Below are 21,470 nucleotides of genomic sequence, written 5' to 3'. Positions count from 1 at the left end.
AGAAGTCCAGGCACACCTTTCTCAATTTTGAGACTGACAAGTCACATTTTCCAAAGTAGTGGTTGGATATCAAGACAAAATTATTACAAGTGAAAGGCCTATTAATGAAGATTGTGCTCATTATCACCCTGATAATGACCTGATTTTACATTATTATTACATTGGTTCTCATTCCCACTCTTGGTGTCTGGAAAAAAAATTTAAGGTATGAAAGTACTAGTGAAGGTATAGGGTTGTCTTACTGCAATTCTGCAGGACCTTAGTGAGAGCACAGTTGGAATATTGTGAAACAAAAGCAGAAATTGCTGGAGAAATTCAGCAGGTCTGTCAGCATCTGTGGAGAGAAAGCAGAGTTAATGTTTCAAGTCCAGTGATCCTTCTTCAGAATATTGTATGCAGTTTTAGTTGCCTTATCTAAGGAAGGATGTTCTGGCTAAGAAGGGACTGCAAAAAAAAATTGCCAGTCTGATTCCTGGAATGGCAGGACTGATGCTTGAAGGGATACTGGATCAGTTAGGATTTTATATTCACTGGAATTTAAAAGAATGAATGTGGGGAAGTGATCTCTTAGCAAACCATAAAATTCCAACAGCACTAGATAAATTCAATGCCGGAAGAATCGTCACAATGACTAAGGAGTCCACAACCAGGAGTCACAGCCTAAGGATACAAGATAGGCCATTTAGATTTAAATGAAGAGAAATTCCTTCATCAAGAGAGGAGCGAGCCTGTGGAATTCTCTTCCACAGAAAGTTATTGAGACTAAAGCATTGAATGTTTTCAAGAAGGAGATAGATATATTTCTTAAGGCTAAAGGGATCAATGGGTATGGGGTGAAAACAGGAACAGGGTACTGAGATGGATGATCAGCCATGATCATATTGAATGGCAGGGCAAGCTCGATGGGCCAAATGGCCTAGCCGTGTTCCTATTTTCTATGTTTCTGTGAAAGTCAGAGTGGGTTCGTGGCAACACTAACTCTCCGCTTACTTTGCCCAATTTTCATCTTGGCACGGATGGCTCAGAACATGCTCCATGGTCAGTGGCTGCATGCACACATGTCCATGGATGCTATCATCTGACATGTCTCGTCTTACTAACTTGATTGATTTTTTTTTAAGGAGGTGACAAAGGTGATCAATGAGGGCAGAGCAGTGGACGTTGTCTACATGACTTTTAGTAAGGCTTTTGACAAGGTCCCTCCTATAGGCTCGTTAAGAAGATTCAGATGCTTGGGATCCATGGTGACTTGGTTGTTTGGATTCAGAATTGGCTTGCCCATAGAGAAGACAGAGCATAGTGGTGGAAGCCAGTTTTTCTGGCTGGTGGTTCGTAACTAGTGGTGCTCCGTAATGGATGTCCGCTGTTTGTGATTTATATAAAGGATTTGGTTGAAAACATAGATGGGTGAGTTAGTAAGTTTGCAGATGGCACAAAGACTGGGGGAATTGTAGATAGGGTAGAACGTTGTCAAATGATAGAGCGGGATATGGATTAGTTGCAGATATGGGCAGAGAAATGGCAGATGGAGTTTAATCCAGGCAGGTGTGAGGTGTTGCACTTTGGGAAACCAAATAGATTCACAGAGTCATAGAGATATACCCTTCAGTCCAACTCATCCATGCTGACCAGATAACTTATACAAATCTAGTCCCATTTACCAGCATTTAGTCCATATCTCTCTAAACCCTTCCTATTCATATACCCATCCAGATGCCTTTTAAATGTTGTAATTGTACCGGCCTCCACCACTTCCTCTGGCAGCTCATTCCATACACACACCACCCTCTGCATTAAAAATTTGCCCCTTAGGTCCCTTTTGTATCATTCCCCTCTCACTTTAAACTTATGCCCTCTAGTTTTACTCCCCCACCCCGGACAAAAGAACTTGCTTGTTTACCCTATCCACGTCCCTAATGATTTTATAAACCTCTATAAGGTCACCCATCAGTCTCCGATGCTCCAGGGAAAATAGCACCAGCCTATTCGGCCTCTCTCTGTAGCTCAAACCTTCTAACCCTGGCAACATCTTCATAAACCTTTACTGAATCCTTTCTAGCTGCCTATAGGAGGGAGATCAGAATTGCACGCAACACTCCAAAAGTGGCTGAACCAATGTCCTGTTCAGCCACAACATGGTCTCCCAACTCCTATAGTCAATGCACTGACCAATAAAGGCAAGCATACCAAATGCCTTCTTCACTATCCTATCTATTCATGACTCCACTTTCAAACAACTATGAAACTGCACTCCAAGTTCTCTTTGTTCAGCAACACTCCCCAGGACCTTACTATTAAGTGTATAAGTCCTGCCCTGATTTGCCTTTCCAAAATGCAGCACCTCACATTTATCTAAATTAAGCTCCATCTGCCACTCCTCAACCCATTAGCCTATTTGATCAAGATCCCATTGTACCCTTAGGTAAACTTCTTCGCTGTCCACTAAACCTCCAATTTCTGTGTCATCTGCAAACCATACCTCCTATGTTCACATCCAAATCATTTATATAAATGACAAAAAGCAGTGGACCCAGCAACAATCCTTGTGACACACCATTGTTCACAGGACTCCAGTCTGAAAAGCAACCCTCCACCACCAACTTCTGTCTTCTATCTTTGAGCCAGTTCGGTATCCAAATGGCTGGTTCTCCTTGTATTCCATATGATCTCACCTTGCTAACCAGTCTACCATGAGGAACCTTGCCTTACTGTAGTCTATATCCACCACTCACATCCACCACTCTACCCTCATCATTCCTCTTTGTAATTTCTTCAAAAAAATTCAATCAAGTTAGTGTGTGGGAAATTACCCACACACAAGGGCACGTTGGCTATATCTAATCAGTCTTTGTTAAGGGAAAGTATACAATTAATGGCAGGACCCTTAACAGCATTGATGCACAGAGGAGTCTTGGGGTCCTAGTCCATAGCTCCCTGAAAGTGATCACACAAGTCGATAAGGTGGTTAAGAAGGCATATGTCATGCTTGCCTTTACTGGTTAGGCATTGAGTGCAAAAGTCAGAAAATCATTTGATAGCTTTATAAAACTTTGGTTAGGCCTCAGTTAGAGTATTGCATTCAATTTTGATTGCCACATTACAGGAAGGATTTGGAGGCTTTGGAGAGGGTGCAGAAGAGGTTTACCAGGATAGTGGCTGAATTAGAGAGTATGAGCTATAAACTATAAGGAGAAGATGGACAAAGTAGGGATGTTGTCTCTGGAGCAATGAATGCTAAGGGAAGACTTGATAGAAGTTTATAAAATTATGAGAGACATAGATGGGGTTTACAGTCAATGTTCCCAGTGTTCACATGTCTAATACTAGAGGGTATGCATTTAAGGTAAGAGGGGGAAAGTTCAAAGGAGATGTGAGGGGCAAGTCTTCTACACAGAGAGTGGTAGGTACCTGGAACATGCTGGCAGGGGTAGTGATACAGGCAGATGCAATAGAGGCATTTAAGGGACGTTTAAGGAAGCACATGAATTTGCAAGGAATGGAGGGATATGGACCATGGCAGGCGGAAGAGGTTAGTTTAATTTGGCATCATGTTTGGCACAACATCATGGGCCGGAGGACCTGTTCCTGTGCTGTACAGTTCTATGTGCCAACCTCTCCACATCATTATGAAGCATCCCTGATCCACATACAGTACACTTCTACACTGCCATGCTGCACTTTCATTGGGATGTTACTGCAATGACTGTGGAAGGGAATGTTTATGTTTGGGGTATCACCATGACAGGGACGTTGAACCTGAGACTCACTGTGTGAGGAGTGACCATTGTTGCCTTCCATTGTGCTGCCCATAACAAGTGTGGAATGGAGGTGAAAGTGGCTGCAACCACACCCAGAGTTAATTAAACGAGTTTGGGACAAGCATCTAAGAAAACCTGCTAGGCTCCATGCAGAGAACTCCTCCATGAAACTCAACAGAGATGACTCTTAGCCAAGATACCGGAAAATCAAGCCCCTGGTCATTAGCCTTATATGTTTCACCACTTCAGTAAATCTAATTTTCCTTTAAAAGATGCCTTGCTTCACTCACTCCAAGTGCCAACATATTTCAAGTTCAAACAGTTCTGTGCAAAGAAGTTTCCCCTAACCTCTCTCCTCATCATTTTGAGACAATCTTAAGCTGATGATCCCTCATTACTGACTCACCAAACAGAGGAAATATTCTTTTGCTTATCGATGAAAAACTTATTTCTAAAAAAAAATCTACCTCTCAACCTTATTGGCCCCAATGAAAATAGTCTTAGTATTTCAAGTCTCATGACATATAGGTAATCTTTGCCTGGTGAGTTGTACGTTTTCTGATAATTTCTTGGCTTTCCTAAAATGGGGATTTTAAAATTGCACACCACTTTCTGTAGACTAAGTGATGTTTTGCAAAATCTATCATCAAGATTTCTGTTATTGTATGCTATGCCCCTATTTACAAAATTCAAAATATTATCGTCATTTTGTTGTGGTTTTGTCAGTCTACGTCAGACCTTCTGAAAATGATCAATTTGACCCCCCTTATTCTCTCTATGGCAGATTCTTCCAGGTCTGACTGAGGTGAGGAAGGAAGTAGGAAGCCTGGAACATTACAGATGGCATTGTTGTATGTACAGATAATGACACCTTACCCCCTCCACCCAACTATGTTCCATGCAGGAAGGCCTGTGGGTGACCTTCCTGTCCTGGTTCCACTTTAAGTGGCCACTTAATGACCCCTTATGAGCCTATTTCTGCCTCAAATGTAATTATCTCAGCTCAGTGTTGAACAATAACCAGGTGGGCTATTGAACAGCTAAACCTATGCAGGATGCCTCTCAGTTAGAGAGGGGGTGCCCATGACCTGTTATAAATTCTGCATGTGGACATGGAGCAAGTGCTTGCCATTTACAGTCAAACTCCTTCCCTTGCATTTGAATCCCCCCACAATTGTCCCTCTTCGTCACACTTTATGAGACCTTCCTTCCAACAACCAATACCTTCTTTTTGGTCACTCCCCAACCCTGTGAGTACACCAGCATCACCAGCAACTACAGCCCCATCCAAGGTGTAGCTGAGTGGTGGGGCTGCTGGTCTCTGAATGACCTGAAGCTCCCAGTATCCAGTGGTGTCAATCGGGAGGAAAGCATCCACTTATATGTTGGAGATAGTAGGAACTGCAGATGCTGGAGAATCTAAGATAACAAGTTGTAGAGCTGGATGAACACAGCAGGCCAAGCAGCATCATAGGAGCAGGAAGGCTGACGTTTCGGGCCTAGACCCTTCATCAGAAATGTTGTACTGGGCACAAGATCCTGTGGGCCTTGCTTCTAAGATTTAGCAGAGGCATCTGGCATTTTTGCAGGTAAAACATGAGTCACATGCCTACCAAAAAACTTTATGGAAACATATACTCCAGTGACTTTCCATGCAGTATAGTTTCCTCTGGATTCCTTTTCTTCTGAAATTGTATGACTTTATACTTCTGGATGATAAATTACATCTTCCAACAATCTACTCAAGCTATTCATGTCTTCCTGAAATCTTCGGACATCTTCTACAGTTTGCCGAACTATTTTCCTACTTAGGTGGAACTGGCAGAGTTTGACATCATATGCCTTACACCCCAGTCCGAATCATCTACGATAAAACAGTCATTCAAATTCCCTACACCATGTTTGGCAATTGTTTAAATCAGACAACAAGCATAAAGCAATTAATTTTATTGTTATAAATTACAAAATCACCAAATATGGTGAGTTGAGATCAAGACAATTTGGGAAGAACAAGCATCCACTGAGCAGTTTGCACTTTGTTAATGTTGAATTACTTCTGATATTACTCAGGTATGACTGTACCTACTACATGTGCAATGACTGTACTAAAAGCTAAAATGATGTTGCACATTAGTTGCCTGTCACAGAAATTTAAAAATTTTAATTTCCATTGAAATCCACCACCATAGTGCTGATTCATGTTAAATTTAAACAGATCATTTCTCATTGCTATTTGTCACTTTTTTCAGACCCATAGCTACCAGTATTATATGACTGTAAGAAAGACCTATCTGCTACCAATACATACAGGACCATTGTTCAAATATTTCATAATAAGGCGAGATAACGTAATATTTTCCGAAAATTAGATTGTAGTTAATAATATAAAATCCACTTTCTTGACTGATGGAAGACTTTTTAACAATTGTAGGCAACGCTGTTGAATCAATTTCTTTATCTGAAGGGTATTATTCTTTGTATTAATTTTGTAAAAGGAATATTATAAGTGTAACTATGCAAAACACACTGAGGGAACTGTGAGCGAAATTATTGATTATCCATTATTCTCATTAGTTCAACCTCAATGAAAGGACTTTGTGACAATTAAGTTCAATCCAACACCCTCCCATGTCAAAGGGAAATGGAAAGAGATTGAGGTCAGTGCTTAAAGAATAAGAAAACATATGTAAAACCATAGTTTTAAATATTCGTTGGTATCATAGATGTTGATAAACTCACAGTGACTTCTTCCAATGTAGCAAGGATTTAGTGCAAACAAATTCTGCTTACAGCAAACGCTCATCATCCATGATGCAATTAACTATGATTGATCAGCTTCTGTCATTTCTGCAAACTCTCTTACAATTCTACTAGAAGAACATCTTCCCCTTTGCTACTCTATTAGTGTAAGTGAGATTGGCAAGATTATTGTTTTTTGCATCTTTAAATTTAGGGTAAAATGGAAAGGGTAATGTGGCCTGTGCTAAAGTCTGCCTAACGAGACATCTGGGTGATGGGCTGCTAAAGATTAAAGGAAGGTCTAATTTGTGTAACTAGGGAAAAGATACAAGGTATTCGCACTTAGAGAAAGTGTTGAAGGTAGCTATGATGCCAGTTGGTACTGTGGCTTTTCAAGACCCAAGGAAGTGCTAAAAATGTCAGATTTTAAAAGCATATAAAATGCAAATCAGCATTTCCACCTGGATACAAGGTCTATGTGATTCACATTGCCATGAGGAAGGGTGCAGAAGGAAACTATTATAAAAATGAATTTAAAAGTGTTCCTACTTCAAGGACCATAATTTCCCCTCTCCCGTGATTCATAATGCCCTCAACTGCATCTCCTGCATTTCCTGTACTTCTGCCCTCAAACCCTTTCCCCCTAACAACAATGAGGATAGCGTCATCCTGGTCCTCACATACCATCCCACCAATCTACAAATCCAACGCATCATCCTCCACTATTTTTGCCATCTGCAATCAGACCCCACCACCAAAAAGATGTTTCCTTCCCCACCTCTATCTGCATTCCGTAGGGACCACTCACTCCATGACTCCCCCATCAGCTTCAAACTCCCCACCAACCTTTCCACCACACCTAGCATCTTTCCCTGCAACTGCAGGAAGTGCTACATGTGTCCCTACACCTCCCCTCTCACCTCCTTCCAAGGTCCCAAACAATCGTTCCAAATCCAGCAGAGATTCACCTGTACATCTTCTGACCCAGTCTATTGCACTCGTTGCTCCCAATGTTGTCTCCTCTGTATCAGAAAGACTAAACGCAGACTCGGAGACTGATTCGTGGAGCATCTGCACGCTGTATGCTCCAATCAACACCACCTTCCGGTTGCCAGCCATTTCAACTCCCCTTCCCACTCCCTTAGCGACATGCCCATCCTGGGCCTCCTCCACTGTCAAAATGATGCCACACGTAAACACCATATATTCCGCCTCGGGAGCTTACAGCCAATGGTCTCAACATAGAGTTCAGCAGCTTCAAAATCTCCCTGCCCTCATCCCCGCCTCCTTGACCTGACACAACCTGTCCATCTTCCTGCTCACCTATCCTCTCTGCCCTTCCCACTGACCAATCTCTGCAACCCCCTTCCTGCATCCTCCTATCACCATCCCACCTACTTTTCCCCAGCCACACCCCTTCCCTCTATTTATTTCTGAGCTCCCTTCCCCCTCCCAAGTACTGATGAAAGGTTCCAATCTGAAACGATGACTCTCCTGCTCTTCCAATGCTATCTGACCTGCTGTGCTTCTCCAGCTCCACATTTTATTGACTCTGACTTCCAGCATCTGCAGTCCTTACTATTTTCTAAGATATGGGCTATTTTTCTAGGAGGCAGGCAAAAGATTAGCTAGAGAAGGAAAGTCTGTGGTTCACCACTTCAGAATCCAAGTGGAATCTTGTTCTCAGATTGGAAACTTCAAACTTTTGATGAGTTAAAATGGAGCTTGAATTTTCAGGTAGCTCCAGCTCGATGGAGATTAGCCAGTAAATTCTCACCATGAAGAGCAGTTCCGGATTTAGAAGTTGCCAGGCTAAGTAAGAAACAGAATATAAGTAATTGCTGGAAACCCTGGAGGCAAAGAATCATTTTGGAGATTCCCATAATGCATCAGAAGCAGAATTTTAGGTGTCATCTGCAGCAACTTTGACCTTTCATTTACCATTTCATCACCCACCTCACAGATTGTGGCACCCAAGCTCTGTCAGCTCTAGCAAGTGAGACTCAGAAAGACGACATCAGTGGAGGTTTATTCATTTAGATACCTACTGGATCAGAAGGAAAATAACAAATGCCAGTCTCTCCAGAATGCCAGCTCCCCCCTCAGCAACATCATTCTGCCCACAATTAGATATTCATAAAGTATTTGACGTACTGAGGAATTCAGGCTGAATTTGCAGAGAGAACCAAGAGTTAATGTTTCAGCTCAATGACCTTTCTGCTAACCTTTCATCAGAACTGATGAAAGCTCATTGACCTGAAACACTCCAATGGAAGGCACAAGATAGGCTATTTCTTCCACTACTACAAACTAATTGCATAATCTTCTGAGCACTTCCAATATGTTTTCTTTGGATTTCAGGTTTCTGGCATCTGCAATATTTTACTTCGGCATTATTATAGATAATCAAGTTCCTGAATGTGAACAGAAGCTGGTTATGTTTTGTGTTGTGTAAAATGAGAAACTTTACTTGACGTTCTGCTTTATCATTGTCATGCTCAAATATTGCAGAAAATGACAGCTTCAGAGGGAATTATGCCTCAATTCTGTGACCAATTCTTTGGAACTCTGAGCAAGGACAGGCAATGCAGGAGGGAAATTGTCTATCCAAGAAAAAGCAGGAATGCTCCAGACATCATCAAGTGAGTCAGCAGATAGCAGCCATGGTGACAACAGCAGGAGGATAACACCTTCTACAGACCTAGTATCACAAGATGTTCCATTACTTGCTGCATTCTGTTGAGGTTAATTACTTGGCCCAACATACAAACGGCCCGTAATGATTGACAGCTGAGCAACTGAATGATTGACAACTGGGACACATTTGGCACAGGCCACTCCTACAACATGGACCAATGTTTGATCAAGAAACTGAAATAGGTCCAAGCATTTGTGAGGCGACATTAAATTCTCATTCTTTCTTCTACTACGTTGATCAGCCTCATCCCTGGATGCAAGAAAAGGCACAAACCTCCTGGATCCAACAGTCCTCACAACCCTATAGTTGCTCAGTGTGCTGAAGCCCAGGAAATTTTGCTGGACAGTGTTAAACTTAAAACACGAGCTGCATATGAGATAGACAGTTTCATGAGGGTAATTACTCCCCATACACATCCACCACCACTTCCCAACCCAAATGAGTAGATTAGAAACTGATTGAACTCAGCGTTATTGTCGAGGAAGTAGAAAGTCTACAAAGGGATATCATCAGTTTGGCAGATAGGGTATAATGTTGGAATGTGTGAACATGTCTACTTTGGCAGTAAGAAAAGAAGACCAGTATATTATTTAAGTGGAAAGATTTTGCAGAACTCAGGTGTGCAGAGGGATCTGGGAATCTTGGTACACGAAATACAAGAAAATTAGTATTCAGGTACAGCAGTGATTAGGAAGGCTAAGAATGTTAGCATTATTGAAGGAGGATGGAAGATAAAAATGGCAAAGTTTTACTGCAGTTGTACAGAGCATTCATGAGACCACATCTAGAATACTGCACAGTTTTCAACACCTAACAGTTAGAATCTTAGAAACAGTTCAGAGAAGGTTCACTTGAATCATTCTAGAATGAAAGGCTTATCTTACCAAAATGGTTGAACAAGTTTGGCCTTGATCTATTGTATAAGATAATAGTTCTGAAGGGATTAATGTTTATGTTACATTGGCTCCACCCATTCTAATAATATTCCACACAGTCTTTGAGTGAAGACATGAAGCTTTCAGAGAGAGCAGCTGTATTTGTACCAGCTCCTAAGGTCCTAACAATAACACCTGAACAAATATATTCATAATTATTGCTGCTACGAATGAACTTTTGCTCCTGCCTTTTCTGTAGACACACTATGGCAGCATATCCTCTACCACTAAACCCAAGACAAAGCATAGACAAAGGAAGATTAGTAGCAACAAACTACCCAATCAGGTTTTACCCAATACCACAAGGTAACTGCAGTGGTCATCTGGCAAAATACCAGATTTGGAGTTTAGGAGAATGAGATGTAATGAAAAATATAAAATCCTGAGGGTATTTGATAGGGTGGGTAACGTAAGGATGATTCTTCTTGTGGAGAATTGAGATACAGTTTAATAATAAGAGTTCGCAGCTTTGAGACGGAGGTCAAGATATTGTATTTTTCTCTCAAACGGTCAATAATATATGAAATTCCCTGCATCAAGAAAAAATTGAAGACTGAGTGATTGATTTTAAGAATTAGAGTGACTTTTATTAGACAAGAGGTCAGGAGAAATGGGAGACAGGCAGGAAAGTGGGCATGAGACCACACTAGATCGCCATGAAGTAAATGGATGGTAAAGGGCATAAAGGGATGAATAGCTCAGTCCAGTTCCTAAGTCCTATGTTCCAATAAATACAATTTTAAAATTACACTAATTTCCCCACTTCAGTTCCCACAGCTGCCTAATTTGTTGGTCATTTCTCACATTTATATAATTCAGATGTCCAATATCTGTATTTTGGTTTTGAACAATGAATGATCATTGATTGCATATATTTAAAACTAAAGGAATGTTGGTATTATCACGAAATACCAATTTTCACAAATATGTAAAGTGTTACATCTGATTAGTTAGGCGTCTTTGTGATGAGATGCATACGTGTCTTTAAGGGATTGTACCTTAAACTGTTGTCCATCATTATCCACCATGGGATGGGATATAATGTTTATCTCTACCTCTCTCTTGAAAACACATAATGTTTTGGTCTCAAACACTTTCTGTGGTAGTAAATTCTATGGTATCACCACTCTTGGAATAAACAATATTTTCCTCATCTCAACTCTAAAACGTTTGCATCTTATCCCTGAACAAGTTCTGAACTTCTCAACCATCGGGAACATCCTTCCTGCATCCAACTTGTATTGTCCTGTTAGAATGTAATAGGTTTCTATGAGATCCCTCCTCATTCTTCTAAACTCCACTGAATACAATCTTACCCAACTCAAATTCTCTTCGCATGTGGTCCTGCCATCCTAGGAATCAAAAACTTGGTAAAGCTTTGTTGCACTCTCTCTGCAGCAAGAACATCCTTCCTCAGATAGGGAGACCAAAACTGCCCACACTATTCCAGGTGTGGCCTCACCAATGCCCTGTTTAGTTGCAGCAACATGGCCTTGTTCCTGTACTCGAATTCTCTTGCTATGAAGACCAGCATATAGTTTGCATTCTTTACTGCCTGCTGCATCTACATGTTTATTTTCAGTGACTGCTGCACAAGGATACCCATGTCTCATTGAACATTGCCCTCTCGCAACTTACAGCCATTCAAATAATAGCCTGCCTTCCTATTTTTGCTACCTAAAGTGTAACCTCTCATTTATCCATAGTAAACTGCATCTGCCATACATTTGCCCACTCACTCAGCTTGTCCAAATCATGCTGCAAAATTTCTGCATCTTCCTCATAGTTCACCCTTCTATCTAACTTTGTGTCATTTCCAAATTTTGAGATATTACATTTGGTTCTCTCATCTAAATCATTAACATATATTGTGAATAGCTGGGGTCTTAGTACTGATCCCTGCATCCAGAAGAAGACCCATTTATTCTCATTTTTTCTTCCTGTCTGCTCACCAATTTTCTATCCATCACAGTACATTACCCAAATCCCATGTGTTTTAATTTTGCACAGTAATGTCCTATGTGGGACTTTGTCGAAAGCCTTATGAAAGTTTAAACAAGCTATGTCCGCTGCCTTCCCCTGATCAACTCTACTAGTTACATTCTTGAAGAATTCCAGTAGATTTGTCAAGTATCATTTCCTTTTGTAAATCCATGCTGACAGTGTCTGATTCTACCCCTGATTTCTAAGTGCTCTGCTGTAAAATCCTTGAAAATGGACTGTAGCATCTTCCCCACTACTGATGTCAGACTTGCTGCCCTATAATTCACTTTTTTCTCTGCCTCCTTTTTAAATACTGTGATTACATTAGCTATCCTATAATCTGTAGGAACTGTTCCAGTCTGAAGAATCTTGGAAGATGACAATCAATGCATCAACTATTTCTCGGATCATTTCTTTAACTGCTCTGGGATGTAGATTATCAGGCCCTTGGGATTTATCAGCCTTCAATGTTGTCAATTTCTTAAACACCATTTTTCTGCTAATACTGATTTGCTTCAGTTCCTCCGTCTCATTAAACCCTGTGTTCCCCATCATTATCCATGCCCTCCTTTGTGAAGACAGAAATAAAGTGCGACCTTAGTTAATCAGTCATTTCTTTGGTTTCCATTCTAAATTACCTGTTTCTGACTGTAAGAGACCAGCATTAGTTTTCACCAATCTTTTTCTTGTTACAAACCCATAAAAACTTTTACGGTGAGTTCTGAATTCCCCACAGGCTTACACTCATACTCTATTTTCCCCTTTTCAATAAACCCATCAGTCATTCTTTGTTGACTTCTAAACAGTTCCCAATCCTCAGGTCTGTTGTTTTTGCTTTCCAACTTATATACTATTTTTCTGCAGCTAATACTGTCTCGAACTTCCCTTATAAGCCATGGTTTGGCCACAGATTGCTTTGCACTCTTGAGCCATAAACAATTTTTGCAGTTCACCCATGTAATCTTTGAATGTTTGTCATTGCCTATCCACTGTCATTCTTTCAGTAACATTTTCCAATCCAACCTAGCCAACTCACACTTCATACCATTGCAGTTTTCCTTATTAAGTTTCAGAACCATAGTCTCAGAATCAGGATCCTAGTCTCACTCTCCATCTTAATGAAGAATATTTTATTATGGTTGGTTGCCACAAGGGGTGTCCTACAACTACATTGCCAAATATTCCTTCCTCATTGCATAATACCCCGTCTAAGATGACCTGTTCTCTAGTTGGTTCCTCAATGTACAATCCCATTTACAAGCTAGGAATTCCTCCTCTATGATTTTGTGACAAATTTGATTCACCCAATCTATATGCAGATTAAAATCACCCATAATTACAGAATTACAGGTCAGAGTTGTCTACATTGCCCCTCCAGTTACCATTGCCTATATATCAAATTAACCTGAAATAATGAAGCCAGCCTTTAGTTTTGTAAAATCTTTGTTGTATTTTTCTAGTAAGCACAAATATCACATAGATACACGGATGAAACTGGACCCAAGGATCGGTTTTTGAACTACCTGAAGGCCTTGTTTGAGGCTTATGATAAGAAATTTGCAATGATTTAAATTCCAATGGGAAAACAAAAGTAAACTGAGCCCCAAACCCCTATTCTGGATTGGTGATGGTGATATTAAAGATGAACAAGTGAATATAAACCTGTTTGTAACTCAGGTAATGATCAGCATTTTAATCACACTGGGCATTTAAATTGTATGCATAGATTTAACGCTTATTACAAGATGAACGGAAATAAGGAAATTTGAGCATTCTGATGAAATCAAGATAGGAGAAATATAACAATGGCTCGTGACATAGTACTTGATATGGGGAAATCAGCAACAATTTGTTGATGTAGTTGTATAGTTAAGGTTTAGGTTTGTGGATGGAATGGGCTAAAGATAACTAGTCATGAGAAGCAGAAAATTCAATTTATTTGAACTGAAAAATATTCAAAACAGAAACTAGAAAGATGGGACATGAAAAGCATAAAATGAAGAAAATATACAACAATACTTACATAAGAAACGCCCATAATGAGTGAAGAGGTGTGACCAACAGTAAGTAAATTAATAATCAAGAACCCAAAAATGGGAACTAGAATCCTACTGTAATTCCTAAACCTTAATGTTAACACAACAAGCAGGAATTCAAAGTGATGATTTTAACCTTGGACAGCATGTTAACATCACTTGAGAATCCTCCCAGTCTTTCACTTCAACCTGTTCTCAGCAAGAGGGAAGAACATCCATCAGAGACAAGCATTGATCTTTCTAAAATTTTGCCATAATTGGGCATTGACTGCTTTGTTGACCAATGGCCTGAACAGGGAATCACTGGCTTCGCCAACGGGTCAAACTTAACTGAAAGAAAAGTCAAAACCAGAAAGGTCCCAAACAGATGAGCATCACGACATTGTTTCAGAGATAGTAGGATAGAAAATTTTTTTTCTGAAAAAGGGTCTAGGCACGCAACATCAGATTTCCTGCTCCTCTGATGCTGTTTGTCCTGTTGTGTTCATCCAGCTCTACACCTTGTTATCTCAGCATTACAACATTGTTTTGACTTTACTTTCAGAGTCAGGATGAGCACAAACTGGAAGTGCATGAGCAAGTTTAGGATTTATGTTACTCGTGGCAGTTTGAGTGAATACAGGAATCTCAAAACAACATTACTCCAATTTAACTGTGTGCCAGGCATCAATTCAGTGGTCCCTAGCAACAGCATTTTATAACCCAACTCTCCATTTGCAGCCAATTGGCCAAATGGTACAGTCCTCTATTTTTTAGGGAGCAACTGACCTGGAAACAACAGACAAAGCCTGGATGTTTAAACCATCCTCTTACTAGCGCAGGTCAGTTCAGATTACACTGACCTCAGGCCCAGCTGCCAAATTCTATTCCTGAGATAATCAAAGCTCAAGGGAGGGAATAACATAGGCATCTACCCAGCAATATGTAACATTGTGTGCGTTCTTCCTATGCACCAAAAAGGCAGCTAATTACTTCCTCTGTTAGTCTACGCTTGATCATCAATAAAGTGACAAAAGGGGACATTAATCCTACGAGCAAGCACCACTTGCTTAGTAATATCCTGCTGTTGATGCTCAGTTTGAGTTCCACCAGGATACTCATCTCCTGACCTCATTACAGCCTTGGTTCAAAATTGGACAAAAGAATTGAACTCAAGAAATGAAGCGGAGAATGATTGCCCTTGACATTAAGGCAGCATTTGACATCAAAGAACTCTAGCAAAATTAGAGTCAATGGGAATCAAGAGAATACCCTCTGCTGCTTTTCGTCATACTTAACACAAAGGAAGATAAGGCTGTAGACATGCTCGCCGAGTCAGTGGGTTTGCTTGCAAATGTTTCATCACCCTGCTCGGTAACATGGTCAGTGCGCCTCTGGTGAAGCGTTGGTGTTCTGTCCTGCTTGTTATTTATATGCCTCCGTTTGCTGGGGTGGTTGGTACTACTTCCAGTTCTGTTTCTCAATGGTTTGTACACAGGGTTTAATTCAATGCGTTTGCTGATGGAGTTCCGGCTGGAATACCAGGCCTCCAGGAATTCCCTGGCATGACTCTGTTTGGCTTATGCGAGTATTGATGTGTTGTCCCAGTTGAATTCATGTCCCTTGTTGTCCTTGTGTAGTGAGACAAGTGAGAATTGGTCATGTCTCTTGGTGGCTAGTTGATGTTCATGTATCCATATTGTCAATTTTCTTCTGGTTTGGCCTATGTAGTGTTTCTCACAGTCCTTGCATGGTATTTTGTGTATTACGCCAGTTTTGCTGGTTTTGGGTATGGGATCCTTTACCTTTGTTAGTAGCTGTCATAGGGTGGTTGTTGGTTTGTGAACTACTCTGATACCTAGGGGTCTGAGTAGCTTTGTGGTCATCTTTGAAATGTCCTTAATGTACGGTAGGGTGATTAGTGAGTCTGAGGAAGATAGCTGTGGTTGTTAGAGGTCAGTCATCTCAGCTCCAGGACACCTCCACTGGAGTTCCTCAAGGAGTGCCCTAGGCCTCACCATCTTCAGCTGTTTCATCAGTGACCTTCCATCCACCATAAGGTTAGAAGTGGAGATGTTTGCAGATGATTGTATAATATTTAGTGGCATTCACACAACTCCTCGTATCATGAAGTAGTCCATGTCCAAACGCAGGAAGATATGGATAATATCCAGGCTCGGGCTGAAAAGTGGGAGGTAAGATTTACATTATGCAAGTGCCAAGCAATGACTATCTCCAACAAGAAAGCTATTGTTGTTTCATTTTATTGTCTAGAGATATTGCCCTTTGACATTCAAAGGCTTTACCATCACCGAATCTCAAAGGCTTTATCATCACTGACTCTCAAAGGCTTTATCATCACTGAATCCTCTACTATCAACATCCTGGAGGTCACCATTGACCAAAGCTGAACTTGACTAGTCATATAAGTGCTGTGGCTACAAATCAGAGGTTAAGAATCCTGCAGTGAGTAACTCATCTCCTGACTCCCCAAGGTCTGTCCAGCATCTACTAGGCACCAGTCAGGGACTTTTGGAATACTCCCCACTTGCCTGGATGATTGTAGCTCTAACAACATTCCAGTAGATTGTCAAAATCCAGGACAAAACAGTCCACTTGATTGACACCACATCCACAAACATCTACTCCCTTCACCAGTAGTGCACAGTAGCAGCAGTGCATATCACCCACAAGATGCACAGCAGAAATTCATCAAGTTTTCTTTTTCAGCACCTGCTAACCCCACAAACAGTACCATCTGGAAGGTCAGAGGCAGCAGTTCCATGGGAACAATGCCTTCTGCAAGTTCCCAGTCACTCACCATTCTGTCTTGAAAACATATCACAGTTCCTTCACTGTCACTGGGTCAAAGAACAGTAACTACCTCCCTAACAGCATTGTGGATGTATCTAAACCAGATGGACTGCAGCAGTTCAAGAAAGCAGCTCACTACCAAATTCTCAGGGGTAATTATGGAAGGGCAATAAATGCTGGCCCAGCTGTAAAATCTACATCCCCTGAACGAATGAAAAAAAAAATGAAAATGATCAGGTAGCAAATGACATTTCAATAAATTTGCAGCACATTTTCATATGCAGTCTCTGCCAGAAAGGCCCTGCTAATGGTGAAAGATTTCAAAGGCTTGACATGGTCTTTATGGATTTGGAAAAAAATATATAGTGAATGTCATTATTATTCTGTGTGTAATATAAAGGTTATTACAAAAGAGAAGGTAACGGAGTAATAAATCAGGATTTAAAGTTTTGGCAAAGATCTGTAGCTCAGGTTGTGGGTGAAGTTGTTGACCTTCTCCTATAAAATCCTCACTATAAACAGATATCCCTGCAACTTCATCTGCGGATGCCTACTAAACAGACAATAACAGGAGGACGCAGTATACTTTAACACACTGGCCACACTGCCCTACATCAAGAACATATCAGTATGAACAACAAGACTCCTAAGACCACTAGGAATCATGGTGGCTGATAAGCCCACAGCCACTCTACGACAAACACTTACAAGGATTAAAGACCCCATTCCCACAACATGCAGAGTGAACGTGGTTTACAAGATACCATGCAACGACTGCCACAAACATTACATCGGACAGACAGGAAGGAAACTAGCTATCAGAATACATGAACATCAGCTCGCAGCAAAACAGACCGACAAACTCTCCTTAATATCTATACATTCAGACAATGAAGGCCATCAGTTTAACTGGGACAAGGTAATCATAGTAGCCCAAGCCAAACATAGACACGCATGAATATGTTGCCCTTTGGGTCCCTTTTAAATTTTTCCTCTCTCACCTTAAATCTATACCCTCTAGATTTGGACTCCGCTACCCTGGAGAAAAGACCTGGGCTATTCACCCTATCTATGTCCCTCATGGTTTTATAAACTTCTATGAAGTGACCCCTCAGCCTCTGACACTCCAGGGAAAATAGCCCGAGTCTATTCAGCCTCTCCTTATAACTCAAACCCTCCAACCTTAGCAACATCCTTGTAAATCTTTTCTGAACCCTTTCTATAGCAGGGAAACCAGAACTGAGCATAGTATTCCAAATGTGGCCTAACCAATATCTTGTACGGCCTCAACATGACTTCCCAACTCGTATACTCAGTACACTGACCAATAAAGGCAAACATACCAACAGCCTTCTTCACTATCCTATCTACCTGTGACTCCACTTTCAAGGAACTAAGAATCTACACTCCAAGGACTCTTTGTTCAGCAACACTCCCCAGGACCTTACCATTAAGTGTATAAGTCCTGCCCTGATTTGCCTTCCCAAAATGCAGCACCTCTCATTTATCTGAATTAAACTCTGTTTGCCACTCTTCGTCCCATCAGCCCATCTGATCAAGGTCCCGTTATGCTCTGAGGTAACCTTCTTTGCTGTCCACTACACCGTCCAATTTTGGTGTCGTCTGCAAACTTACTAACCATATCTTCTATGTTCACATCAAAATCATTTATATAAATGACAAAACGCAGTGGACTCAGCATCGATGCTAATGGCACACCATTGGTCTGAAAAGCGACCCTCCACCACCACCCTCTATCTTCTACCTTTGAGCCAGTTTTGTATCTAAATGGTTAGTTCTCCCTGTATTCCATGTGATCTAACCTTGCTAACCAGTCTACCATGCAGAACCTTGTTGAAAGACTTACTGAAGTCAAAATAGATCACATGCACTGTTCTGCCTTCATCAAACCTCTTTGTTACTTCTTTAAACAACTCAATTAAGTTAGTGAGACACAATTTCCTTTACACAAAGCCATGTTGACTTCCCTAATCAGTTTTTGCCTTTCCAAATACATGTAAATCCCAGACTTGTGCAATGTATCAGAATTAAATAACGAACACATAGTAAAAGTTCCTCTAGGTAACAGTAACCATAATATGATTGAATTTTACATCAAGTTTGAAAGGGACAAAGGTAGGTCTAAGAATAGTATTTTAAACTTAAATAAGATGGGAATGAAAGCTAAAGTGAACTGGAATACTAAACTGCGGAAAAACATTGCTGAGGCAGGTTTGAATTTGATGTCAGAAGATGAGATGGCACAAGTTCAAGTGAAACATTTATATTCTTCATTTTCCAATGTTGAATTGCCAGTAGCAGTGACATTAAGTAATCAAAACTCCTCCAGGATCATGACTGAGAATGGGAAATATTTGGTGCACCTGGATAATAATCTCAGAGGGTGAATAAAGACATCCATCCTAATCAACAAGGTAAAGTAAAGAATTTCTATCAGCAGACAGAGAATAAAGATTTGTTTGCACAAAATAATGAGAAGCTGCATATAACTTGATGGGAGCCAGCTCCAATGGTAGCTGGACTATTATGTATCTTGTCGGCATTGCTGTCAACAGAGCAGACCCATTTTTTCTTTTTAACAGTTACCATTTACATCTATTTTATATCTCTGTCTCTCCTTTACCACTATTATCACTGACTTTGTCTTTTACTCTGAGCACGTACACCATCCTTTCCACTTCCTCCTGATCCCACTCTACTACATAAAAACCACAATGGTCCAGTTATGTTCAGTTTGGAAGAAGTGTCATACTGACATTGCATTGTTAATTCTGTTTCTCTCCCCACAGATCTGCCAGGCCTGCTGAGTTTCTCCAGTGCCTCTGAGTTTATTTTAAAAGCTGTTCCCATTGGTGAAAGAATCTAGAAGCAGAGGGCACAGATTTACAGTAGTTAATAACAGAAGCAATGGACAAAGACGAAAAGTACAGTGAGTGGGGTGGAGTGAGATCGGATTTGGAATGCACTGCCTGACATTTTGTTGCAGGCAGATTAAATTGAGAAGGAAATTGGTCCATTATCTGAAAAAAATAAAATTTGCAGGGTCATGGGGAGAAGGCACGAGAGTCATACTAGTTGAGTTGCTCCTTAGAGGGGAAGTATAGACATAAAGTGTTGAATTTCCTCCTTTCCAACATATGATTAGATTCTTCAGGGGCTAATGGCTGAGGCAAAATCTTTTTCTCTGACGCAAGTGTTCAAGTGAAGCATAAGAAATCTTGCCTTGTTTTTATTCATTCATAGTTTGCTAGCTTGCACAGTATCCATTGCTGATCCCAAACTGGAGAAGGTTGTGATGGTTAAGGAGGGAGTTCTAGGATTTTGACCCAATAACTGCTGCATTTTGCTTTCCTCCAAAACAATCTAAGCAATTCCTCTACTGGATTTAATAAACTTTGGTTCTGCCTTTATTCTAGTCTTTGTTTTTTTTAAAAAAGCCTTCACCAAATGGTTAAATGTTTTAGATTCATTCCAAAAGAAGGGGATATTGGTACAAGTACAAAGTTTATGGAGTTTGTATTCATAATTCAGTGGATATTTTTACACTTTGAACAAAAAAAACTGATCTTGCCACATGTAGAGATATAATTGGTACCACAGAAAGATTTCAGAACTGCCTTTCATCTATCTTCCCTTAGCTCACTATCCATAAATTATGTAGCTAATTAACATACAATTAAAGCAATCATGGTCATCAAGATAATAATATAAATCCAGTGTTTGCAGACTGTACAAGCTAAAGGAATCAGCAGTAGTCTCAGCCACAGTGGGTTACCCCAGCTTAATGAGTACGAACAATGCATTGCCGTAAATTAATTGAAGCCACGATATGTGACAGACAGCTAGTTTCATCCTAAATTACACCATTCACCTCACTGGTGTCAGTGGCTGATTAAACTTTAGTTGGTTGTAGAATTATAGGGATGATACAGAACCAAGGAAGACAATTGTTGTCCTGTCAGTTGTTAAATTTGGACTAAGTTGGTCTAAACGCAATCACATGGTAAAATTAAAGTCACAGCAGAAATAAACCCACTGACTCAAAAGTTGATTGAATACCAATTATTACCTAAACTTGTTAGTTCGTGTGTTTGTGAAAAAAATTTTGCTCAAATAATAAGTGGGTAATTCAAAATAAAACCATCAAAAACAAAGATTTTGGTATAAAATTATGGTAAAAAATGAATGGAAAATTTACCGAAACAAGTTTTTTTAAATCAGTTGCCAGGTGATTTACATAATGAAAGAATTTTATTGTTTAATCATTAAATTATGAAAGCCTTCCTAAATAAAAATTAATTTCAAAATGCCACTGATTTGTTCTTACTTCCAAATATATTATTTTATGTGAGATTTCCAATCGGAGATAAAGAAATGATTACATCTGAAAGATAAAGTTGTGTTGCTTATTTTCTTGAAGGCCCAAAATCTTTCCCCAGTTTTGGTTTCCAAGAACTGCACACTTTCTACTTCTCTCTTTCTATCCCAATTAATTTTACTGAGACGG

The sequence above is a fragment of the Rhincodon typus genome, chromosome 4, assembly GCF_021869965.1.
Source record: "Rhincodon typus isolate 14 chromosome 4, sRhiTyp1.1, whole genome shotgun sequence".
NCBI classification, from domain to species: Eukaryota; Metazoa; Chordata; class Chondrichthyes; order Orectolobiformes; family Rhincodontidae; genus Rhincodon; species Rhincodon typus.
This window is presented reverse-complemented; position numbering follows the sequence as displayed.